This window comes from Lissotriton helveticus, chromosome 4_1 (assembly GCF_964261635.1).
Source record: "Lissotriton helveticus chromosome 4_1, aLisHel1.1, whole genome shotgun sequence".
In the NCBI taxonomy this organism is placed as follows: Eukaryota; Metazoa; Chordata; class Amphibia; order Caudata; family Salamandridae; genus Lissotriton; species Lissotriton helveticus.
Genome location: NC_136063.1, coordinates 827,082,056 through 827,102,564, shown reverse-complemented (window position 1 = coordinate 827,102,564; position 20,509 = coordinate 827,082,056).

Here is a 20,509-nt window from a genome sequence, read left to right as displayed (position 1 = left end):
GAATGTATATCATTGTTCTGCATTCTGTCCACCAATTGTTTTTTTTGTATTTGTCGAGTAAGATGGGTATGCCCAGACGTGGGTCCCGTGCTCTCCATGCCACTGGATTCAAGCTATCCAGGCTGATGAGGGGTGAACCCCTAGAACCGGTCGTAGGATACTTGTTTCCAGTCCAGGGAGGACTTGTTCTGGCAGTACGGGCTGGACTGTTCCCATTGGGGGAAGGGTCAAGACTGATTTGCATTTGGCTGGGTTCAAACTGAAATGTCATGGGAAGCACAACAAAATGACGGATTTAGGCATAGATCTCTGTACTGTGATGAATATATGACACAGTTCTGAATTCTGTCCAGCAATTGTTCTTTTTGCACTTCTCACCGCAAGTGGGACGGGTATGCCTAGATGTGGGTCTCATGCTCTCCATGACATTGGATTCAAGCTATCCTGGCTGATGAGGGGTAAACTCCTGGAAACGGTCCAAGGATGCTTGTTTCCAGTCCAGGGAAGACCTGGCCTGGTAGATCGGGCTGGACTGTGCCCATTGGGTGCAGGGTCTAGACTGATTTTCATATGGCTTTGTTCAAACTGGAATGGCATGTGGAGCAAAAAAACTGTGGATTTAGGTCCGGATCTCTGTGCTGGAGAGAATGTATGACATTGTTTGGCATTCTGTCCATCAATTGTTCCTTTTGTAGTTGCAATAATCTGCACAGATTTGTTTGCCCATGGTGTCCTACAATTGTAGAATCGTGTTAAAGTTAATGGCCAGAAATTGAAACTCCCGATAAGGGAAAAGTGCATTCAATTTGCACAACATATGGGCTGTTTGTACGTGGGTCAGCCTTAGTGGTAAAATGCTGTTGATGAGGTGAGTGTGTCTTATTCAATGTAAAAGGTGACCCATTTATAAGTACATGCTCTTTAATGCTAGCAATTGATATTGCTGTTCTTGTTCTTAGGCACAACAAGACACATAGAAATTTGGATTTAGATACCGATTTTGGTCTGATATTTGAACAAGGATAAATAACATTATAATGATGAGGTGAGATTCTAAAACAAATATACTTATTTTTATATAATAAATATTTTTAGATTGTAGTATATTGATTCTATAATTTGGCCAATCACAATATAGGGCTGCTTGCATTATGAAACAGAGGTCTTAATTAGAATAATCTGTGTTGATGATACACATAATGAGAAAAAGTTGCATAACTGATAATACAGTTATCACATGGTGTGTAAAGTATAAATGCATGTAATTAGGAGCAAGTATTGGATAAGATGATGAATGATCGCAGGTGAAAGAGGATACTAAATATTAAGATTCATCCTCAGTATAGGGATCATTATGTTATGTCATAGCCAAATTAATGCAGTGAACAAAAAGCATGATGTGTACATGTTACTTAATTGGATATATGGATATGCATTTTCACCATTATCTCCTAGTCAAATAATAAGCTGATGCTGAACATATCTCTTCCTTCCAAATTAAAAACAGGAGTGCGTGCCTGCTTCAATGCTAAATCATGCTGAACTGATCATCAGTTCTAAAATCTTTGGCCAACTCATGACGTCAGATTAAATGTAGTAAATTATTTTGTTTCTTTTTCAAAAAATGATTGATGCAATTGTTAATTGGGAGTCTAATCTTGTTCTGTTGATGAATATGTATGAAGTTATAACTTCCCCTTTAAATTACAAGGTTTTATAAACACTTATGGGATTATGACATGCTAATACTTAGAACTTTGGTGTGTAGAGATAGTGTTTTATACTGTCTGGAATGTGACAGTACTGGTTTTATCATGTTTGTGCTTTTCACCTTTTTTTGTTTCTGTCTTTTTGTGTCTCTCTGTTTGTTTCTTCGTTTTTACCTTTTTTTATTCTGTGTTCTCATTTTTTTCCTTTTTTATCCAGCAAATATTAATAAATGCATTTGAAGTTAGAAATCTTCTCTTTGTCTTTTATCTCTTCTCGTGTTTCTTTGTATGGAGTAAATAACATTTGAATGCTTACCAATTCGTTTTTATGGATTTCTAAAAATTATGTTAACTCTTACAATTGAGGATTGGATTTTTTGTAATTATTGGCCAGGTGCTAAGAATGTGTGCTGTTTGTTGTCAGCACTTGTAATATTTTTCACTATTACAAAAATACTTTTGTTTTCTCAATATATTTTATTCGCTGTCTTGACAAAGATGGTTTCCTCGAAACATGTGTTGGCTGTTTTTGATGATCTTGAAAATAACTAACAATAAAGGAATGCTTGAATTATCATGTTGGAGAAGGTTATATCTTTATTAAGTGGCTACTGTGCTAGTAATCACTTTGCACATGAACCTCCGATATGACATATATAGTCTACAACCAACAGCAAATAGTAAACACTGATGATAGTAATTCAATAACAAAACTGTTAGAGATCCTGGACCATGACTCTGCTCCAAAGGAAGAGTAATCCTGTAGTTTTAGGTTGTCTGTTTTTGTTTGAGTGCAAATGGAACAGTGGTCTTTGAAGGTTCTGGGCATATTGTGATGATGTAGGCTTAGAGTGCGGTGCCGTCATCGAATCATATGATGACTTGGGATTCTATGTACATCAGTTGTCTCTGGGCCCCTGTTAAGAGAGACTCCTCTTGGTCACTAATTAAGAACTACAGACTACCTCAAGCGTGTCAGTATCATCTTCAAGATTTTCGCAATGAGCAGCATTCATGGAAAAACAGGGGCCAGAAGACCAAATCTGAGAGCATCAGATAACAGAAATTCTGACACCCGACATCCACCGTTAACTGTGGTGAATCCTAGCAGATAAATTATTTCCTTTGACAAGAAGTGACATTGAGGTGATAGTCAGTTAGCCTTTATTTTACTTTATTTGCGGCTCTAAAACTTTGCTGCATGAGGTGCCGTGAGCAATGACATTTTTAGCATGAGCCATTTGAGCTGCCAGCTGATGGCTATTCACGATTGAGAGAATGTGCCACAGAGACATGTGAGGTGGCCTCTTGTGCATGTAGAAACGAGATGTAGAGATGGATCGTTTCTAGGCAATAGCAGAGACTTGTTAAGTCCACTACTTTTTTTACACGAAGAAAAAAGGAAAAGTACCGTCCAATCTCTGAATTGATCCCCAGCTGCCTTTGGATTGATTCTCACTCGCTCGTTAACCGCAGGCAGCAAACTCTTGGAGTGGCTCTCCACTCATTGCTTCAGATTAGGAGGAGACAAGGAAAGAAATGAAGGACCCATAAAGCAGTATTGAGAAAGAAAGAGGAATGAAATAAATACTAGTTCTCTACTGGCACTAGCAATCTCTACAACTTTAAAAGAGGAATAAAAAAACTGCATTTTTATTTCTTTTCTGAAATTTCATCAATTTTTCTTCTTATGTAAATTCTTCACCAGTGATTTACACACTTGTCTACTGCTCAGCAGATTCAGGTGCAAGCCACAGGGATTTGCACGCTTCTCAAGTTTTGCAACTTCTTCTGGAACTTCCTTAAATTATTCCTTGTTTTGTGTAAATTCATCATCAGTGATTTACACACTTGTGCACTGTTTTAAAAAAAAGAGGACTGCTATAATTTTGTTGTATTCTACATCGCACCATTTTTCTTTTGTATATTCTTGTCTTCTAAATTGTGTCTTATTTTCTCGTGTTGCCAATATGCAGAGTGCCCAACTTCCAGCTCCGTTTCTACAAGAGCCTGGAGAGCCACCTTTGGATTGAAACCTTTGGCTTAGATCCTTTAAAGCCTATTTAGGAGCAATTAATGGCAAACTTTCAGACCAGAAAGGCGTAAAAGTTTAATGTACTATCATCTGGGTGTAAAAGGACAAAATGTGTATGATCACTTGCCTGAACATGTTCCCGAGGAAGATGAAGATTTAGATGAATTTGATTCAACGGTGGGACAACTAGACAAATATTTCTCTAAAACTAAGAACATGGTAGTGCATAGGTATACATTTTTTAAAAGAACACAACAACCCAATGAGAGCATAGACACATATGTTACAGCTTTGAAAATGTTAGCAACGAAGTGTGAGTTTGACACTTTCCCTGCAGAATTGAATCATGATCAACTAGAAGCTAGATGTCATTCAAAGATAATACAGGAACGATTACTAGCATGCAAGAACCTGTCGTTAGACAATGCTATAGATTTAGCCAAGAGTATTGTGGAGTCTTCTATTGATGCAAAGTTGTTAGAAGAACTCTACGATTTCAGGTGCAGTGGTTAGTACACCTAAGCCCAGGAATTTTTCAGGAAATTCTAGATCAAAATTGTTTTTTAGACTAAATAATGCACAACAATCCCAGAGAAAGTGTTGTTTTGGAAGGGGTTCCTTTTCACAAGTATCTTCTTTCAGGTTCTGTCCTGCTCTAGGTCAACAGTGCAAGAGGTGCAGAAAAATTGAATATTTTTAAGGGTGTGGAGCGGAGGAAAAACAAGTAATCTCTGTTGTGTTGTAAATTAATACAGTGGTAACCATAATGGAATAAAAAATGGATTGAGTAGATAACTACTTCTGGGTGTAAAAAGCGTAAACACTGATGATTGGAAATTTTTTGCAGACCCAGATATTGACATCACCAGCGAAGGTTACTTGATCAAAGTGTTAGTTGATACTGGAGCACACATTACCATTATCTCCCAGGAGTTATTTAAAAAATCTGCCATAATAAAACTTTGACCCTTCCAGACATCTTAACTGTGGCATTTGAAGGAAGTAGAGTAGATTTAATTGTTTTTTTGGGGGGGAGGGGCTACCATCAAAATGTTTAAGGAATCTATTAACTGCAAGATCTATGTGGCTAGAAAAGGAATTAATGTTCTGGGTCTAATTCCTCAAGCTGAATTGATATGACAATAAGATCCGGTCTAGAACAACCTATCACTACTAAGAGAATGGGTTCTGTGAGTGACACAAAAAATGTGTTGGATGGAAAATTTTGCAGTGTATTTCAAGACAAGTTGGGGAAGATATCAGATTTTGTTTACACTATTCAAGCAAAGCAAGGCATTTCACCAGTCAGAAACACACTACGCAGTATCCCTCTAAGTGTAAGAGAAGACCTTTACATGATGCTAAAAGATATATGTGCACAAGGTATCATTGAGAGAACAGATGTTGCGCAATCACGCTGAGCACTCCGATTGTTTTCTTCTTGATGCCGTTTAGTCCCAACTCCCTCCAGAACCAGCCAACAGAGCAAGGCTTTAGAATACACTTGCTGAATTAACTCGTCCTCAAGGGAAAGGGGAAGTGGATAGTGAAACAAACAAGCAAAACACTGGTCTTCATCCAGTAGTTGTTTCTCTGTGAAGTGTTCCGGGCCGTTTCGTGTTCTGATGTTCTGGTTACTTGTACATGAATCTTCTGAATGTTACAAGACATACAATACATATTGCATTCTTGAAAACGTGATTTCAATGATTATACTGTCTCACTTATAGAGAGAACATACCAATTGAAAGACCGGCCCTTGTATACACTTCACTGGGTCTGGAGGGTGTCCAGCTCTTGACTACTCCTTAAAAAATAACAACAGGAAAATTCTAAGATTCTAGGATGTCGTCTAAAACCAGTTGAAATAGTTAGTGAGGGTTAGTTATTAAATGAACTCTAGCACTCCATGCACATACCTTGAGACCCAGATTGATAGCCAAAAAAAATGGGGTCTGTAAAACAAAAGGAGAAAAAGAAAACACAAATACCCTGCACAAGAACTCCCTAGTGTAATGCGCACTCTCTGTATTACTCGGTATGCGTTATAGGTTAAACTCGACCTATGTACTACATAAACAACTTGCAGTATTCTCAGCTTATTTACATCATAAGCGAACTACAAACATTATTATTTAGGATCCTTCGTTGTTCCCCAAACACCAATAGCACAAAACAGAAAGCATTCACAATTATAAAACCTTGAATTGCCTTGGGCTTGTTGAAACACATGAAGCACAAACACAGTACTCAGTTTACAGCACTCGATGTATAAATAAAACTTGAAATGCTGGTAATTGTCTCTACTAAATGACTGAATCCTATTTTGGTAAATGACGCTATGTTTTTTTGTCCCGTGTTGCTAAGCAACCTGACTCTTACTGTCCATCTTCTTTCTATTCAGTGTCCGTGATCAGGAGGCGGGCAGAACAAGAAGACTTCGGGAGGACGTCCATGATGGCCGCTGGCGAACTGGAGACTCGTCTTGAGAGGTGAGCTGAAGCGGGAGATTTTACGGGTAGCGGAAAGCGGGCGGAAAGAGGGAGGAGGGCGGAGAAGGTTAAGGAGCGGAAGGAGGGTGCTGAGAAGGCCGCTGAAGCAAGGAAGGTCCCGGGAGGCATTGGACAGGAGTGCTCGTCATGACGCGATGCAAAGAGACGAAGCATCGTCACAAACGCGAGCGCTCCTTTTATGGGCTCTGTAGTTTTTCAGTTACACATTAGCATATGCACATGTGGAGCCTAATAAACGTGTTAAACTTCCAGAACTCCAGAACACTGACACTATACCAAACAACAAGCATTGGTAAATGCAATGACCTGAAGAAAGATTTACAGGCATCATCAAACAACTATAGAGATGCTAATTGCGTGAGCATGTGTGCCCTTAATAGTTCTCCCCCCCAAAGGTCGTCTCACTGGGCGTGGCTTGTCTGGGTGTAAGGCATGGAATGATCTAATGAGCCTGGGGGCATGTACATTGTGTTCCGGCTCCCATGATCATTCCGAAGGATCATACCCTTTCCAGTCAATAAGCTAGTAGAGACGACCTCGTATACGTTTGGCATCTAAGACCTTTTTCAATTCGTATTCAAGGTGGTCTCCCACCACATTCGGAGGAGGGGGATTGTCTGGCCGTGTTGTTGGATCATGGGGTTTCAAAAGGGAAACATGAAATACAGGGTGGATTGCATATTCATCAGGAAGGCATAAACGTACTGATGCAGGATTCACTATCTTTTCAATAGCAAAGGACCAATGTATCTTGGTTTTAACTTCTTGGGACCTTCTAACTGAATATTTCCAGTGGACAATCAAACCATTTGTCCTTCTTTATATAATGGTGCAGGTATCCTATGTTTATCTGCTGAATGTTTCATTTTATCTTTGCTCTTAACCCATTGTCTTTTTGCACGTTCTTGAATGTCAAGTAACGAGTTTAGTCTATCTAATACCGCAGGCATGGTTTGCTGTTTTGTAGGTAAAAGAATGGGAAGAGATTGAGGATGTTGTCCAGTCAGGAAATAAAAAGGAGAACAACCCAAGGCTGAGTGTGAGGTGTTATTGTATGAAAATTCTGCCCAAGGTAGAACTTCGTCCCAATGTATAGTGGTGGTGGACAATAAGCAACGTAAGCCCTGTTCCACATAATGGTTTACTTTTTACGTTTGTCCGTCAGTCTGTGGGTGAAAAGAGGACGACAAAGCCAGTTCAATCCCTAAATGCTTACTGAGTTGCGACCAAAATTTGGACACAAATTGAGGGCCTCTGTCCGAAATAATTTTACTTGGCAAGCCATGCAATTTTACAATGGTAGACAAGAAAATGGTGCTAAACTCTGCTGCTGATGGTAGTTTTGGTAACGGAATAAAGTGTCCCATTTTTGATAGCACATCTACCACTACTAAGACTGTGGTGTACCCGTTGGACTCAGGTAGGTCTGTGATAAAGTCTAAACTAATAGTATGCCACGGCTGTGGAGGTAAGTTCATAGGATGAAGTAATCCCATTGGAGGTATATGTAATGATTTCTGTCTTGTACAAACAGGACAGGCCCTGATGTATTGTTGGATAACCGGAATCATTTGTTCCCACCAAAAACAGAGTTGGCATAACTCTAGTGTTTTGTTAACTTCTGGATGAGCGGCTATAGCCAAATCATGATTCCATTGTATGACCCTGTCTTGTAATTCCTTAGTAGGGAGGAACAATTTCTCTTGATGGAAGAAAAAACCGTCACTAATTGTATTGTGCTTCCTAGATAACCATTCTTTCGTATCATGGGACTCAAGTTCTTTTTTGACTAAATCAAGAAAAGTGGTCATATGAACTGCAGCTACTATCCTTTCTCTAAGAAGAATACTTGGGGATTCTGTCATCTGGTCACAATCCCTTTTACACACTAAGCGTGAAAGGCTGTCTGATAGCAATTGTTTATTACCTGGTCGGTAAGTAATTATGAAATCGAATTCACTGAAGAATTGTAACCATCGCATTTGCCTTGGTGTAAAAGCTTTTACTGTGGAATAGAATTGCAGGTTTTTATGATCCTGAATAGACAGTTTTTGTATGTTTGGCCCCCAATAAATGGTGCCTCCATTCTTGGAAAACATCTTTGATAGCCAGTAGTTCACGTTCTGCTATAGTGTCATTCTGTTCCGCCAACAATAATTTTCTTGAATGAAAGGCTACTGGGTGTAAGTGACCTGAATCAGGATTTTTTTGTAGAAGTACGCCTCCGAGTGCAGTTTGAGAAGCGTCTGCTTCAACAAAAAATGTCCTGTCACAATCTGGATGCACTAAAATGGGTGCAGAAGTGAATGCCTTTTTTAACAAGAGAAATGCATTGTTTGCCTCCTCAGTCCAGTGAAAGTTTTTCCTTTTTTTAGTAGTTGTGTGATGGGTGCCACTATTTCGGAGAAATGTGCAATGAATCGTCTGTAGAAATTTGTGAATACCAGGATTCGTTGTGTGTCTTGGTTGGTGTAGGCCAATTTAAAATTGCGTCCACCTTTTATGGATCCATTCGAATCCCGTCTGGAGATAAACAATACCCCAAAAATTCCACCTTTGTTTTATTGAATTCGCATTTCTCAAGTTTCACAAATAAAGAATGATCTCTTAGCCTTTGCAGAACTGAACGAACATGTTGTATGTGAACTGCTGTATTTTTGGAGTATATCAAGATGTTGTATATGTATACTATACAGCAGACGTCCAGTAGGTCATGCAAGACTTCATTTATGAAGTATTGGAATGCTGCTGGAGCATTACAGAGACCAAACGGCATGACCCTATATTCGAAAAGACCAAATTTTGTACGGAAGGCTGTCTTCCATTCATCGCCTTCCTTAATGAGAATTAGGTGATAAGCCCCTCTGAGATTTAGTTTATTGTAAATGCTGGAGCCTTTGACTTGATTAAGCAATACTGGAATGAGAGGCAATGGGTACCTGTTCTTTATTGTCGCCATGTTGACAGCGCGATAATCGATGCAAGCCCTCAAATCGCCCATCTTCTTCGCTACGAAGAAGAGTGACGATGAAACTGGTGAGGTAGAATGTCGAATAAACCCCAGCTCTAATAATTCGTCCAAATATACTCTCAAGTACTCATTTTTGGGTTTCTGTCCGAGCGTAGATTCTGCTACACGGTAGTACTGCTCCGGGAACTAAGTCAATTCGACAATCATAGACCCTGTGTGGGGAACGTTTGGTGGCTTTTACAGGGTCAAACACATCAGGGAAGTCTTGATAGTCGGTAGGGAGACTACTGACTTCAGAAGTCACTGCAGCACTAAACAGAGGCATTACTGGATCTTTAGTTTCCTGATAGCAGTGTAATTTACAGTGGGAGGAGTCCAGAGTAACGGTTCTTTTTTGCCAATCAATTTTGGGGTTGTGTAATTCCAACCAAGGAATACCCAAAATAACCCCAAAAGTGGGAGTATCAATTAAATCAAAAACTGTATGTTCAGTATGACTATGTCTGCTATGATGGTCAAAGGTTCTGTGTGATAACGTATTAGGCCAGAAGACAATGCTGATCCGTCTACTTCCCTTACAGGCTCGGGTTCTTTCTTAAAGACATGTACTAGATGTAACTTGCGAGCAAGTTCTAAGTCAAAAAAGTTCCCTGTGGCACCAGAATCAAGAAGTACTGGTATACTGTGTCTTTGTTAAGTGGATAAAATAAACATTACCCTGATAGTGAAGTGCTTAGGAACGCAAGAAACTACATTTGTGGCATAGTGAGAGATCTTAGCAGGAACCATATTTCTCGAAGAATCGATCTCGTCTTTCTCCGAGGAATCTAGTTTTCTGACTGCGAATGAGGAACAGAATCTACCACGAAAGCCTTTTTCTTGGCAGGTTTCACCGAACAATCCTTAGCAAAATGTCCGGGCTTTCTGCAATAAAGGCACAGATTTCCTTTGCGCCTTCTTTCTTTTTCTTCGATTGATAAAGGCCCTTTGATACCTCCAATTTGCATGGGTTCAACTGAAGAGAATTTGTCCTCAACCTCTTTTTTGTCTGTTCTAAAATGTAAATTTCTTATATCTCCCCTAGGTCTTTCGTTTCTACGTTCTCCTCATCTGTGGTCTAGTTTTACCACTAAATCCTGAAATTCAGCAAAATCATCAGGTAGGTTCACAATATGAGCCAACAAGTCTTTAAGGTCGTCTTTGAGGCCCCTATAGAATAAAGAAATTCTTTTTTCCTCGGGCCAACGTGTATCGGCTAGAAGTCTGTTAAAAGTAGTGACATAGGAAATCAAATCCTTCGAACCTTGACGAAGGTTTAAAAGCTCGTTATCTGACACCTGGATAAATACATGTTTAGCGAACAAATTGGACATAGCTGCTTTAAAATTGTTTAGGTTATGGAGAAGAGGATCATTAGTGTCAACCAATGGCATGGCCCAGTTAGCAGCTACCCCCCCTAAATAGGAAATGATGAAGGCAACTTTGGCTGAATCATTAGTAAAAATCTGTGGTTTGCACATAAAATGCAATTGACACTGACTTATAAAGGTAGTATACTTACTACTATCTCCAATGAATCTTTCAGGGTTGGCTAATGGGACAGGATTAGGAGTGACCACAGTGACCTGTTCAGGAGCCTCGGAAGAATGTGTCTGATGTGTAGTGGTACCAAACTTGGGAGGGCCTACAATTGGTTTCCTCTCCTCGGACGTGTCCCTCCATGTAGTAAACCCTACTCTCGTTTTGTCCAATTCCTGTCAAAGGGACTGATTTTCCATTCACAACTCCTCCATCTCCTCATTCAATTTGTGCACTAACTGTGTGAGCTGAGGAATATCCATGGGAGCGAGACAACGAAATCAAGAGGAAACAAGGTGTGGCTTCGTTTTCTGTTGCGCAATCACGCTGAGCACTCCGATTGTTTCCTTCTTGATGCCGTTTAGTCCCAACTCCCTTCAGAACCAGTCAACAGAGCAAGGCTTTAGAATACACTTGCTGAATTAACTCGTCCTCAAGGGAAAGGGGAAGTGGATAGAGAAACAAACAAACAAAACACTGGTCTTCATCCAGTAGTTGTTTCTCTGTGAAGTGTTCCGGGCCGTTTCGTGTTCTGATGTTCTGGTTACTTGTACATGAATCTCCTGAATGTTACAAGACATACAATAAATATTGCATTCCTGAAAACGTGATTTCAATGATTATACTGTCTCACTTATAGAATGAACATACCAATTGAAAGACCGGCCCTTGTATACACTTCGCTGGGTCTGGAGGGTGTCTAGCTCTTGACTACTCCTTAAAAAATAACAACAGGAAAATTCTAAGATTCTAGGATGTCGTCTAAAACCAGTTGAAATAGTTAGTGAGGGTTCGTTATTAAATGAACTCTAGCACTCCATGCACATACCTTGAGACCCAGATTGATAGCTGGAAAAAATGGGGTCTGTAAAACAAAAGGAGAAAAAGAAAACACAAATAACCTGCACAAGAACTCCCTAGTGTAATGCGCACTCTCGGTATTACTCGGTATGCGTTATAGGTTAAACTCGACCTATGTACTACATAAACAACTTGCAGTATTCTCAGCTTATTTAAATCATAAGCTAACTACAAACATTATTATTTAGGATCCTTCGTTGTTCCCCAAACACCAATAGCACAAAACAGAAAGCATTCACAATTATAAAACCTTGAATTGCCTTGGGCTTGTTGAAACACATGTAGCACAAACACAGTACTCAGTTTACAGCACTCGATGTATAAATAAAACTTGAAATGCTGGTAATTGTCTCTACTGAATGACTCAATCCTATTTTGGTAAATGACGCTATGTTTTTTGTCCCGTGTTGCTAAGCAACCTGACTCTTACTGTCCATCTTCTTTCTATTCAGTGTCCGTGATCAGGAGGCGGGCTGAACAACAAGACTTCCGGAGGACGTTCATGATGGCCGCTGGCGAACTGGAGACTCGTCTTGAGAGGTGAGCTGAAGCGGGAGATTTTACGGGTAGCGGGAAGTGGGCAGAAAGAGGGAGGGGGGCAGAGAAGGTTAAGGAGCGGAAGGAGGGTGCTGAGAAGGCCGCTGAAGCAAGGAAGGTCCTGGGCGGCGTTGGGCAGGAGCGCTCGTCGTGACGCGATGCAAAGAGACGAAGCATCGCCACAAATTGGAGCGCTCCTTTTATGGGCTCTGTAGTTTTTCAGTTACACATTAGCATATGCACACGTGGAGCCTAATAAACGTGATAAGCTTCCAGAACTCCAGAACACTGTCACTATACCAAACAACAAGCATTGGTAAATGCAACGACCTGAACACAGATTTACAGGCATCATCAAACAACTATAGAGCTGCTAATTGCGTGAGCATGTGCTCCCTTAACAACAGAAGCAACACTATGTTTATCTCCCATATTTTTGGCTAGAAAAAAAATCAGGTGAACTTCGAATATGCATAGATATTTGAAGTGTTAATGAGGCCATATGGGTGGATAGCTATCCTTTGCATAGAATTGAAGATTTAATAACTAAGGTTTGGCAATCCAGTTAGTTCAGCAAACTGGACTTAAGGGCAGCATATCATCAAGTAGAATTAGCAGAAGGCTATCGTCATCTAACGGCCTTTGTAATTCCTGATGGTGTATTTCACTTCTGCACAATGCCTTTTGGCATAGCTTCTACAGCAGCAGAATTTCAGAGACTTATGACGGAAATGTTTAATGGCATGAACCATATTGTCATCTTTCAAGATGATATTTTGATATTTTCAAATACTGATCATGTACATGATGGGGCATTGAGTGATGTGCTAGAAATATTGGAAAAAGGGGTGTTACTTTACGAAAAGACAAATGTATATTTAAAACAAGAGAAATTGAATATTTGGATCACGTTCTTTCCGAGCACGGTGTGAAACTCAGACCCAGCTTGTTGAAAGGCATTGTGGATGCTTCTGCTCCACAAAATAAGGAACAGCTGTTATCTTTTTTAGGCTTATGTGAGTTCTATGCAAAATTCATGCAAAATGTTGCCAGTATTACTGAATATTTCAAGGTCTTACTAAAAAAAGGAGAGGAATTTGTTTGCTCCGAATTGTGTCAGAAGACATTCAAGAGGGTAAAAAAGGCTATAACTTCAGCACCTGCTTTGCAATCGTTTGTGGAAGGCAAAAAGGCGATCGTCACCGTGGATGCGTGAATATGGTCTGGGGGCAGTGTTAACCAAATTAAATGGCAATCATGAGACCACTGTGGGATTCGCTTCAAGGACACTGCGCCAAGCTGAACATAAATACTCAGTCATAGAGAAGGAACTTTTGGCGTGTGTGTGGAGTGCAGAAATGTTTAGAGCAACTTGTGGGGGAGACCATTCATTTTGAAAACCGACCATCGTCCCTTAGTGGACATTTTGTCTGGATGAGAATTAAAATGTATTACTGTTCGAATTGCTAGACTGTCTGCTAGACTCTAGGAGTTTACATTTTCTGTGGAATATATACCTGGTGGGTAAAACACTCAAGCAGACTATCTCTCTAGGCTACCTATTGAAGACCCCAGCGAGTATAAATGGGAGTCAGAAATTGATGAGTGTTTGATTGCCCACATTGGTGACGTTAGCATATGTAAGAAGGAAGGTGAGTGGACAAAAGTGGTTTACGATAACTCAGTATTAAAAGAAGTTATGCGGATGGTTGAATCAGGTTGGCTGAAGGAGAAAAACTTACCTGACCAACTACAGATATTTTGGAAGGTTTCAGATGAATTGTCAGTGGAGAGTGGCAAACTAGTGCGTTCAGATAAATTGATACCCCCCTTTTGTTTTGGTCAGTGTATAATTGAAATGGTGCATTCATGTCATCTGGGCTCAACTTCTACCAAAAGGAAAGTAAGAGAAGATTTCTGGTGGGCAAAAATAGACAATGAGGTCAAACGTTTTGTCCACAAATGTGAGAAGTGTAGAGTGAGTGATAAAGTGTTGAGAACCGAAGGCACAGTTGAATCAACTGTAATTTGTCCTGGTAGAGCATGACAGTGTGTGGGTGTAGACTTTCTAGGACCCTATCATGCCTTCCCAACTGCATGAAGTACTTCATTGTCATGATAGCTCGCTTATCTAGATGGGAGGAGGTCAAAGGTGTCAATAAACCTACAACCAAAAATGAGTTCAGTTTTTTACAGGATGTTTTTGTCAGAGAATGACTTTCGGGGGAGATTGTAACTGTAACTTCCCTGCAAAGGGGTATATTTAATGGATAAATGTAGCATTAAACATATCAGGACACCATTATACCACCCTCAGAGCAATGATAAAGTTGAATGTTTTAATAGAGTATTAGTCGAACGTATAAAGTCCACACCAAGATGCAACATGGATGTCGAGAAGGCAATTAAAGAAATGATTTGGTCTTACAGAACGACACCTCACAGTGTCACTACCAAGACTCCATTTGAATTATTGCGAGGCAGAAAGATACCACAGAAATGTGTCCATTTAGGATGGTGAAGCTATTTTCAAGGGACACAAATGTGGGTGAGCTATATAGATCAGCAGAGAGCAAATCTAACTCATCCAGTTCCAAAAGAGTGGAAGTGGGTAAGAGGCGTGTGAACAGATTAAACAATGAAGATTGGGTACATTTCTAATATCCCAGTTTGGTTGGGAAAGGTTCTTCCAAGTTTAAAGAACGAACACAAGTATGTGAACTAAGAAAGAATTCATGCAAACTATCTGATGGGAATTGGTGGAGAACCTCTCGCAAAGCATTAGATCCCAGTGTTAGGAATAACGGCATGTGCAGTGGTGAATGGTTGCGTGGGGGAAACAAAGTGGGGAAAATGGACAGAGTTGTAAGAAGAAGTGTTGCATCCCGTAAATGGCAGGATTTTGTGTGTGATTAAGCTTATCACGCTCCATTTAGTCTTTAGACATTTGTTTTGCTCCTCTTCATTTCCTGTCACCTTTCCAATTTTGAAGGGATAGGAAAGGGATGCATTACTTGTTTACTTATTCTTAGTTACATTGCGTTGTCATGCTTTATTCATTATTTCCCATGTTTTCTTTTGTTACTAATATTTACCTACAGCTATTGTTGCTGACAATTGTTCTTCATTGAAAAAGGGGAGAAATGGGGTGATGTAGGCTTAGAGTGCGATGCTATACCAAAGGGGATGATGGACGGAGCTTTTGAGCTAATCAAACATTCACCCCCAGTCAACTGATCTGGGTTTAATACATCATCATTCTTTAGCTCACTCCACCACCCCAGTTCAGCCAAGGCCATATGCAAATCAGTCTCACCCTGTGCCTCACGGGAACAGTCATGCCCGAACTGCCAAGCCATGTCTTCCCTGGACCGGAAACAAGCATCCTGGTACCGGTTTCGGGTTCTTAACCCTCATCTGCCAGGCTATCTTGAATCCAGTGGCAAAGTGAGCAAGAGACCCACGTCTGGGCATACCTTGCCAACTTAGGGCAAACAAAGCGATACCAAAGATGATGATGGACGGAGCGTTTGAGCAAATCAAACACTCACTCGCAGTCAACTGATCAGGGTTGAGTCCATCATCATTCTTTAGCTCACTCCACCACCCAGTTCAGACATGGCAATATGAAAATCAGTCTGACCCTGTGCCTCATGGGAACAGTCCAGCCCGAACTGCCAAGCCATGTCTTCCCTGGACCGGAAACAAGCATCCTGGGACCGGTTTCAGGTTCAAAACCCTCATCAGCCAGGCTACCTTGAATCCAGTGGCAAAGTGAGCAAGGGACCCACGTCTGGGCATACCCTGCCAACTTAGGGCGAACAAAGCGATACCAAAGGGGATGATGGACGGAGCGTTTGAGCAAATCAAACACTCACACCCAGTCAACTGATCTGGGTTTAATCCATCATCATTCTTTAACTCCACCACCCCAGTTCGGACATGGCCATATGCAAATCAGTCTGACCTTGTGCCTCATGGGAACAGTCCAGCCCGAACTGCCAAGCCACACCTTCCCTCTATGACAGCATCTATGAGTGCGATGCTGTCATAGAATCCTATGATGACTTGGGATTCCTTTTAGGCAGTTGTCTTCAGGCCCCTGTTAAGAGAGACACATCTTGGTCTCTAATAAAGAACTACAGACTAACTTGAGCTAGTCAGTATCATCTTCAAGACATATTGGACCACTAATGTGTCTTTGCAGGAATTTGAGCATCTTTTTGCCCAAAGTGTGCTACAATTGGAGATTTATGGCACAACTTAGTGTCCAGAAATTGCAACTCCAAATGAAGCAAGTGTAAGGAATCTGTTCTTTATGCCATATCAGTGTTTCCAGCTTCCTTTGATCTTGATGATCTTTCCCTTGCCTGAATCAGGCTTAGATCATCAATTAATCTATAATGTGTCTTTCTTGAGTGGGTGCAAGTAAAAGACTAGGAGCATGGGGTTCTTCTCTTTCTTTCCCTAATCTAGACACAGCAAGCCTTTTTTATTTTCTGAAACATATGTGACTTTGTATTGGAATTGCAGAAGAACAAGGCCAATCTTGCATGGTTTGCATTCAAACATGTTATATATCTCAAGTATAAAAGGTTTATATGGCCTGTCCGGACTCCGATCTCATGAAGCTCTCCTCCCAAATAGAGCCTTCACTGTGAGAAAGCCACTTTAATTGCTAGATGTTCTCTATCATAGATGGTATGCATGTATTCAGAAGTGGAAAGCGTTCTTGAGTTCTATGCTATTGGACACACCTTTTCTGTCTTGGGATCTCTCTGTGACAGAACAGCTCCAAAAACAAATGCTGAAGTGACAGTTTCAACTACAAAAGGCAGTTGTACAATAGCATTCAGAAAATGGACATAGTTGTGAATGTCGTCTTTGAGGTCTAAAATACTGCCCCCTGTTTCATTCTTCATATAAAATGTTGCCGTTTTGAATCAAACAATGTGATTGAACTCACATGAGTGGAAACATTCTTTAATAAAATGCCTATCAAAATTTACAAAGCCCACAAATACTTTATTTCCTTGATATTTGCAAAGACTAACCAATTCTAGTACTTTTTACATATTGATCCTTATGCTATTTTCAGATATTTGAAACCCCCAAAAGTGAACCTGATCAGACACCTTTTTCTGCTTTTGTTAACTATAAATGTTTCCTTAACTGAGGCAACATTCTCAGGCATGAGTATGATGCTGTTGGATATCTTTGGAATAATTAAAAAATTGTCCATGTAAATGATCTTGAAAGTATGTGAAAGCTCTCTAAACATGTTGTTTACAACTTCTGAAATATTTCAGGAGCATTAAATAAACCAAATGGCTTCGCCAAATACTCTTAGTTGCTATAACAACTGTTAAAAGCTGGAATAATAAACACCCTCGTATTGGCTTACTCAAACTCACTCGTCCAAAGACTGAAGGAGGTGCCCGTTTCCCTTTGTTTAAATCCTACCATTCTGCTTTTCTACTCAAACAATCGTTTTCCTTAGCTTATGATTTTCAAACCATACCAGTCCCCAAATGGGTTATTTTTGAACGTTCACTTTTGAAAGATTTACCTTTTGAACATGTTGCTTTTATGTCCAACTGTTCCTTTATATCTCAATACCCCATTTTGAAATATTCGCAAACTCTTATCTCTAGTACTTTTTCTAAGGATGTAAACCCTTTGCAATGTTTTTTGTCTTCCATTGTTTGGTACAATCAATTTCTCAAATATAAGGGTAAATCTTTTTACTACAAGTATTGGAAGGAGAAGAATGTATCCTTTGTATATCAATTCCTTCATAATTTCAATATTGTCCCCTTCCAAGATTTGCAAATGCGCTACCAACTTCCCGATACTCTTTTAGGCGAATACACTATTATTGTTACTGCTATTACATCACACTTAGCTACTCTTCCACTTCCAACTGAATTTCCCGTTGTTACCCCTCCATCCCCCTTATATCCTTTGTTCTCTACCCAAACTCCTAAAGCTGCTCTTGTTTACAACATATTGCTCTCTGCTGCCCAATCCCGTCCTAAATCTCCTGTTGAACTTACTTGGGAAAATGATTTATCTGTCTCTTTTTCCATTACTATGTGGGAGAAAATGTGGGCAAAGTTATTTAAAGTCTCTGCAGCTGCCCGTGTGACTCAATCTCTATATTTTGTATATTGTAGAGCGGTTATTACTCCCGTTAGCATTTGCAAAGTTTCTCCTACTTCCTCTTCCTTATGTTGGTCTTGTTCTAGTGCTCCAGGAACGTTAATCCATTTGCTATTTGAATGTACTACGGTTTATTCCTTTTGGAATTCAGTTTGGAAGGTTTGCATGTCAATTTTTAAGTTTAATAATGATGTATCTTTTCTGCATGTTTTTCTAGGCTCCCTTTCCTCTGATATTGATATCACCTCATCTGTATCTAAGTTGTTTGACCTTTTTATTGCTATAGCTCTTAAGGTCATTCTATCGTCATGGAAAGATAATTCCAAAATATCTTTGTCCATGTGGTGGAATTTTATTTGTGACGAACATAGAATTGCCACTGTATCCTCTTCCCCCATTCCTCAAAAAATAAAATCTGATCTTCTATGGCTACCCTTTGTTTCCTATCTTTCCTCTACTACTATATCCCACTGAGCATTCTCTACCTTTTCCTCATCTCTTCTCTTTTCTTCCTCTTCCTTCCTTTCTCTTTTTCCTTTTCTTTCTTTTCTTCTTCCTTTCTCTCCTTCTATTTTACCCTTACCTTTCCTCTGCATCTCCCGTTTTGCTGTATTTCCTTATATATTGTTATGCCTGATAGTATCCCCCTATTTTCGTTCATATGTTTCCATTTTATGCATGTTTTACTTGCAAAAAGTTTCAATAAAAATTTATTAAAAAAAAAAAAAAAGCTGTTTTCAACTTATCCTCCTCACAGATTCTGACCAAATGGTGGGCTACTCAAAGATTCAGCTTATAAACTATCCAAGCCTCCTTGATTTGATCCAACAGTACCAACATGAGTAGAAGAGAGTAGCAATTTCTGGTGGTGAAAGCAGGGCCGCACTGGGAACCAAAAGTGGCCCTGTCATAGAGCTCGGCTGGCACCCCTGGCAGCGGCCGAGCTGTTTGCCAGGGCCGGTTTCGATCGTTTTTGTTACATGGGCCGATTTTGCAGCTAAGCTGCAAAAATGGCCCCGTAACAAAAACGGCCCCCATGGGGCCAAAATCGGCCCCCACCCTAGCGGCCCACCGGGGAAATGCCCGGTGCCTGCTACGGCCAGTCCGGCTCTGGGTGAAAGCAGTCAACACTTCATAATATATGCATGGCTATTATTCCCCATTCGTTTTTTGGTTAAAAAAAAGGTTGGGACCGCTGCTGGTGAGGTGGAATAGTGAATAAATCCTTTTTCCAAGTTTTGTTACAGATATTGTTTCAAAACGGTATTCTCTTTCATTTTTGGAGGATATATTTTTCCATGTGGAATGCATGCTTCTAGTAATAAGAGTGCACTTGTATGGACAGTAAGGAGGTAGTGTCAGATCCTTTATCACTAACTACACCTCTCATTTCTCGATGGACCTCAAGAATTATTTTCTCTTTGGCACTCTCACTTGAAACTGAAGTACTGATTGACTTTTGTACATGTAGACAATTGAAATATGAGTCAGCTTCATCTTTCAAGACACACAATTGTTCCTGTGATATTCAGTACAAAACTGATCGCTGGACGTTCTCATTCAATACACAGGTTATGCTGCCTACGTTAGGAAGGTCCCAGAATAGCTGGAACATCAATGACGTCACTGACAATAGCTTCCACGAGCAGAATTGGTTGGACATGAACACTGCGTTTGTTTCGCTGCCAATAGCTCTTGTTGTAGAAGGTGTTCTGTCTATTTTTCTTGAATGTCATTGGGTTTGGTGTTATCTTGCACAGGAACATCATTCATTTGTTGAACTTGGACATCCAAAAGTCAGTCGCAATCTGCAGAACCAATCAGACCACACATCTGATATTGTCCTTGCCTGTCAAAAGGGCACCATCTATGTTAAAGTATGCCTTTGTTTTGATAGAAGAGGTTGCAAACTTCAAGGTCGCCCTTTGTCTGTCTATTAAGAATGAGATTTCCCGTTTCTCGATAGCACATGACATTTCTTTACAGAATGTCCTTACTGACCTCAATACAGACTAAGTCCTTCTTTCTGTCCCTGGCAAATATATTTTTGTGTCCCCTAATTGCATAGGTTCTATTTCACTCGTCATGGTGTCTACATTTTTCATGAAGGTATTCCATTATAACTTACTCGTTTTTTTCTAAT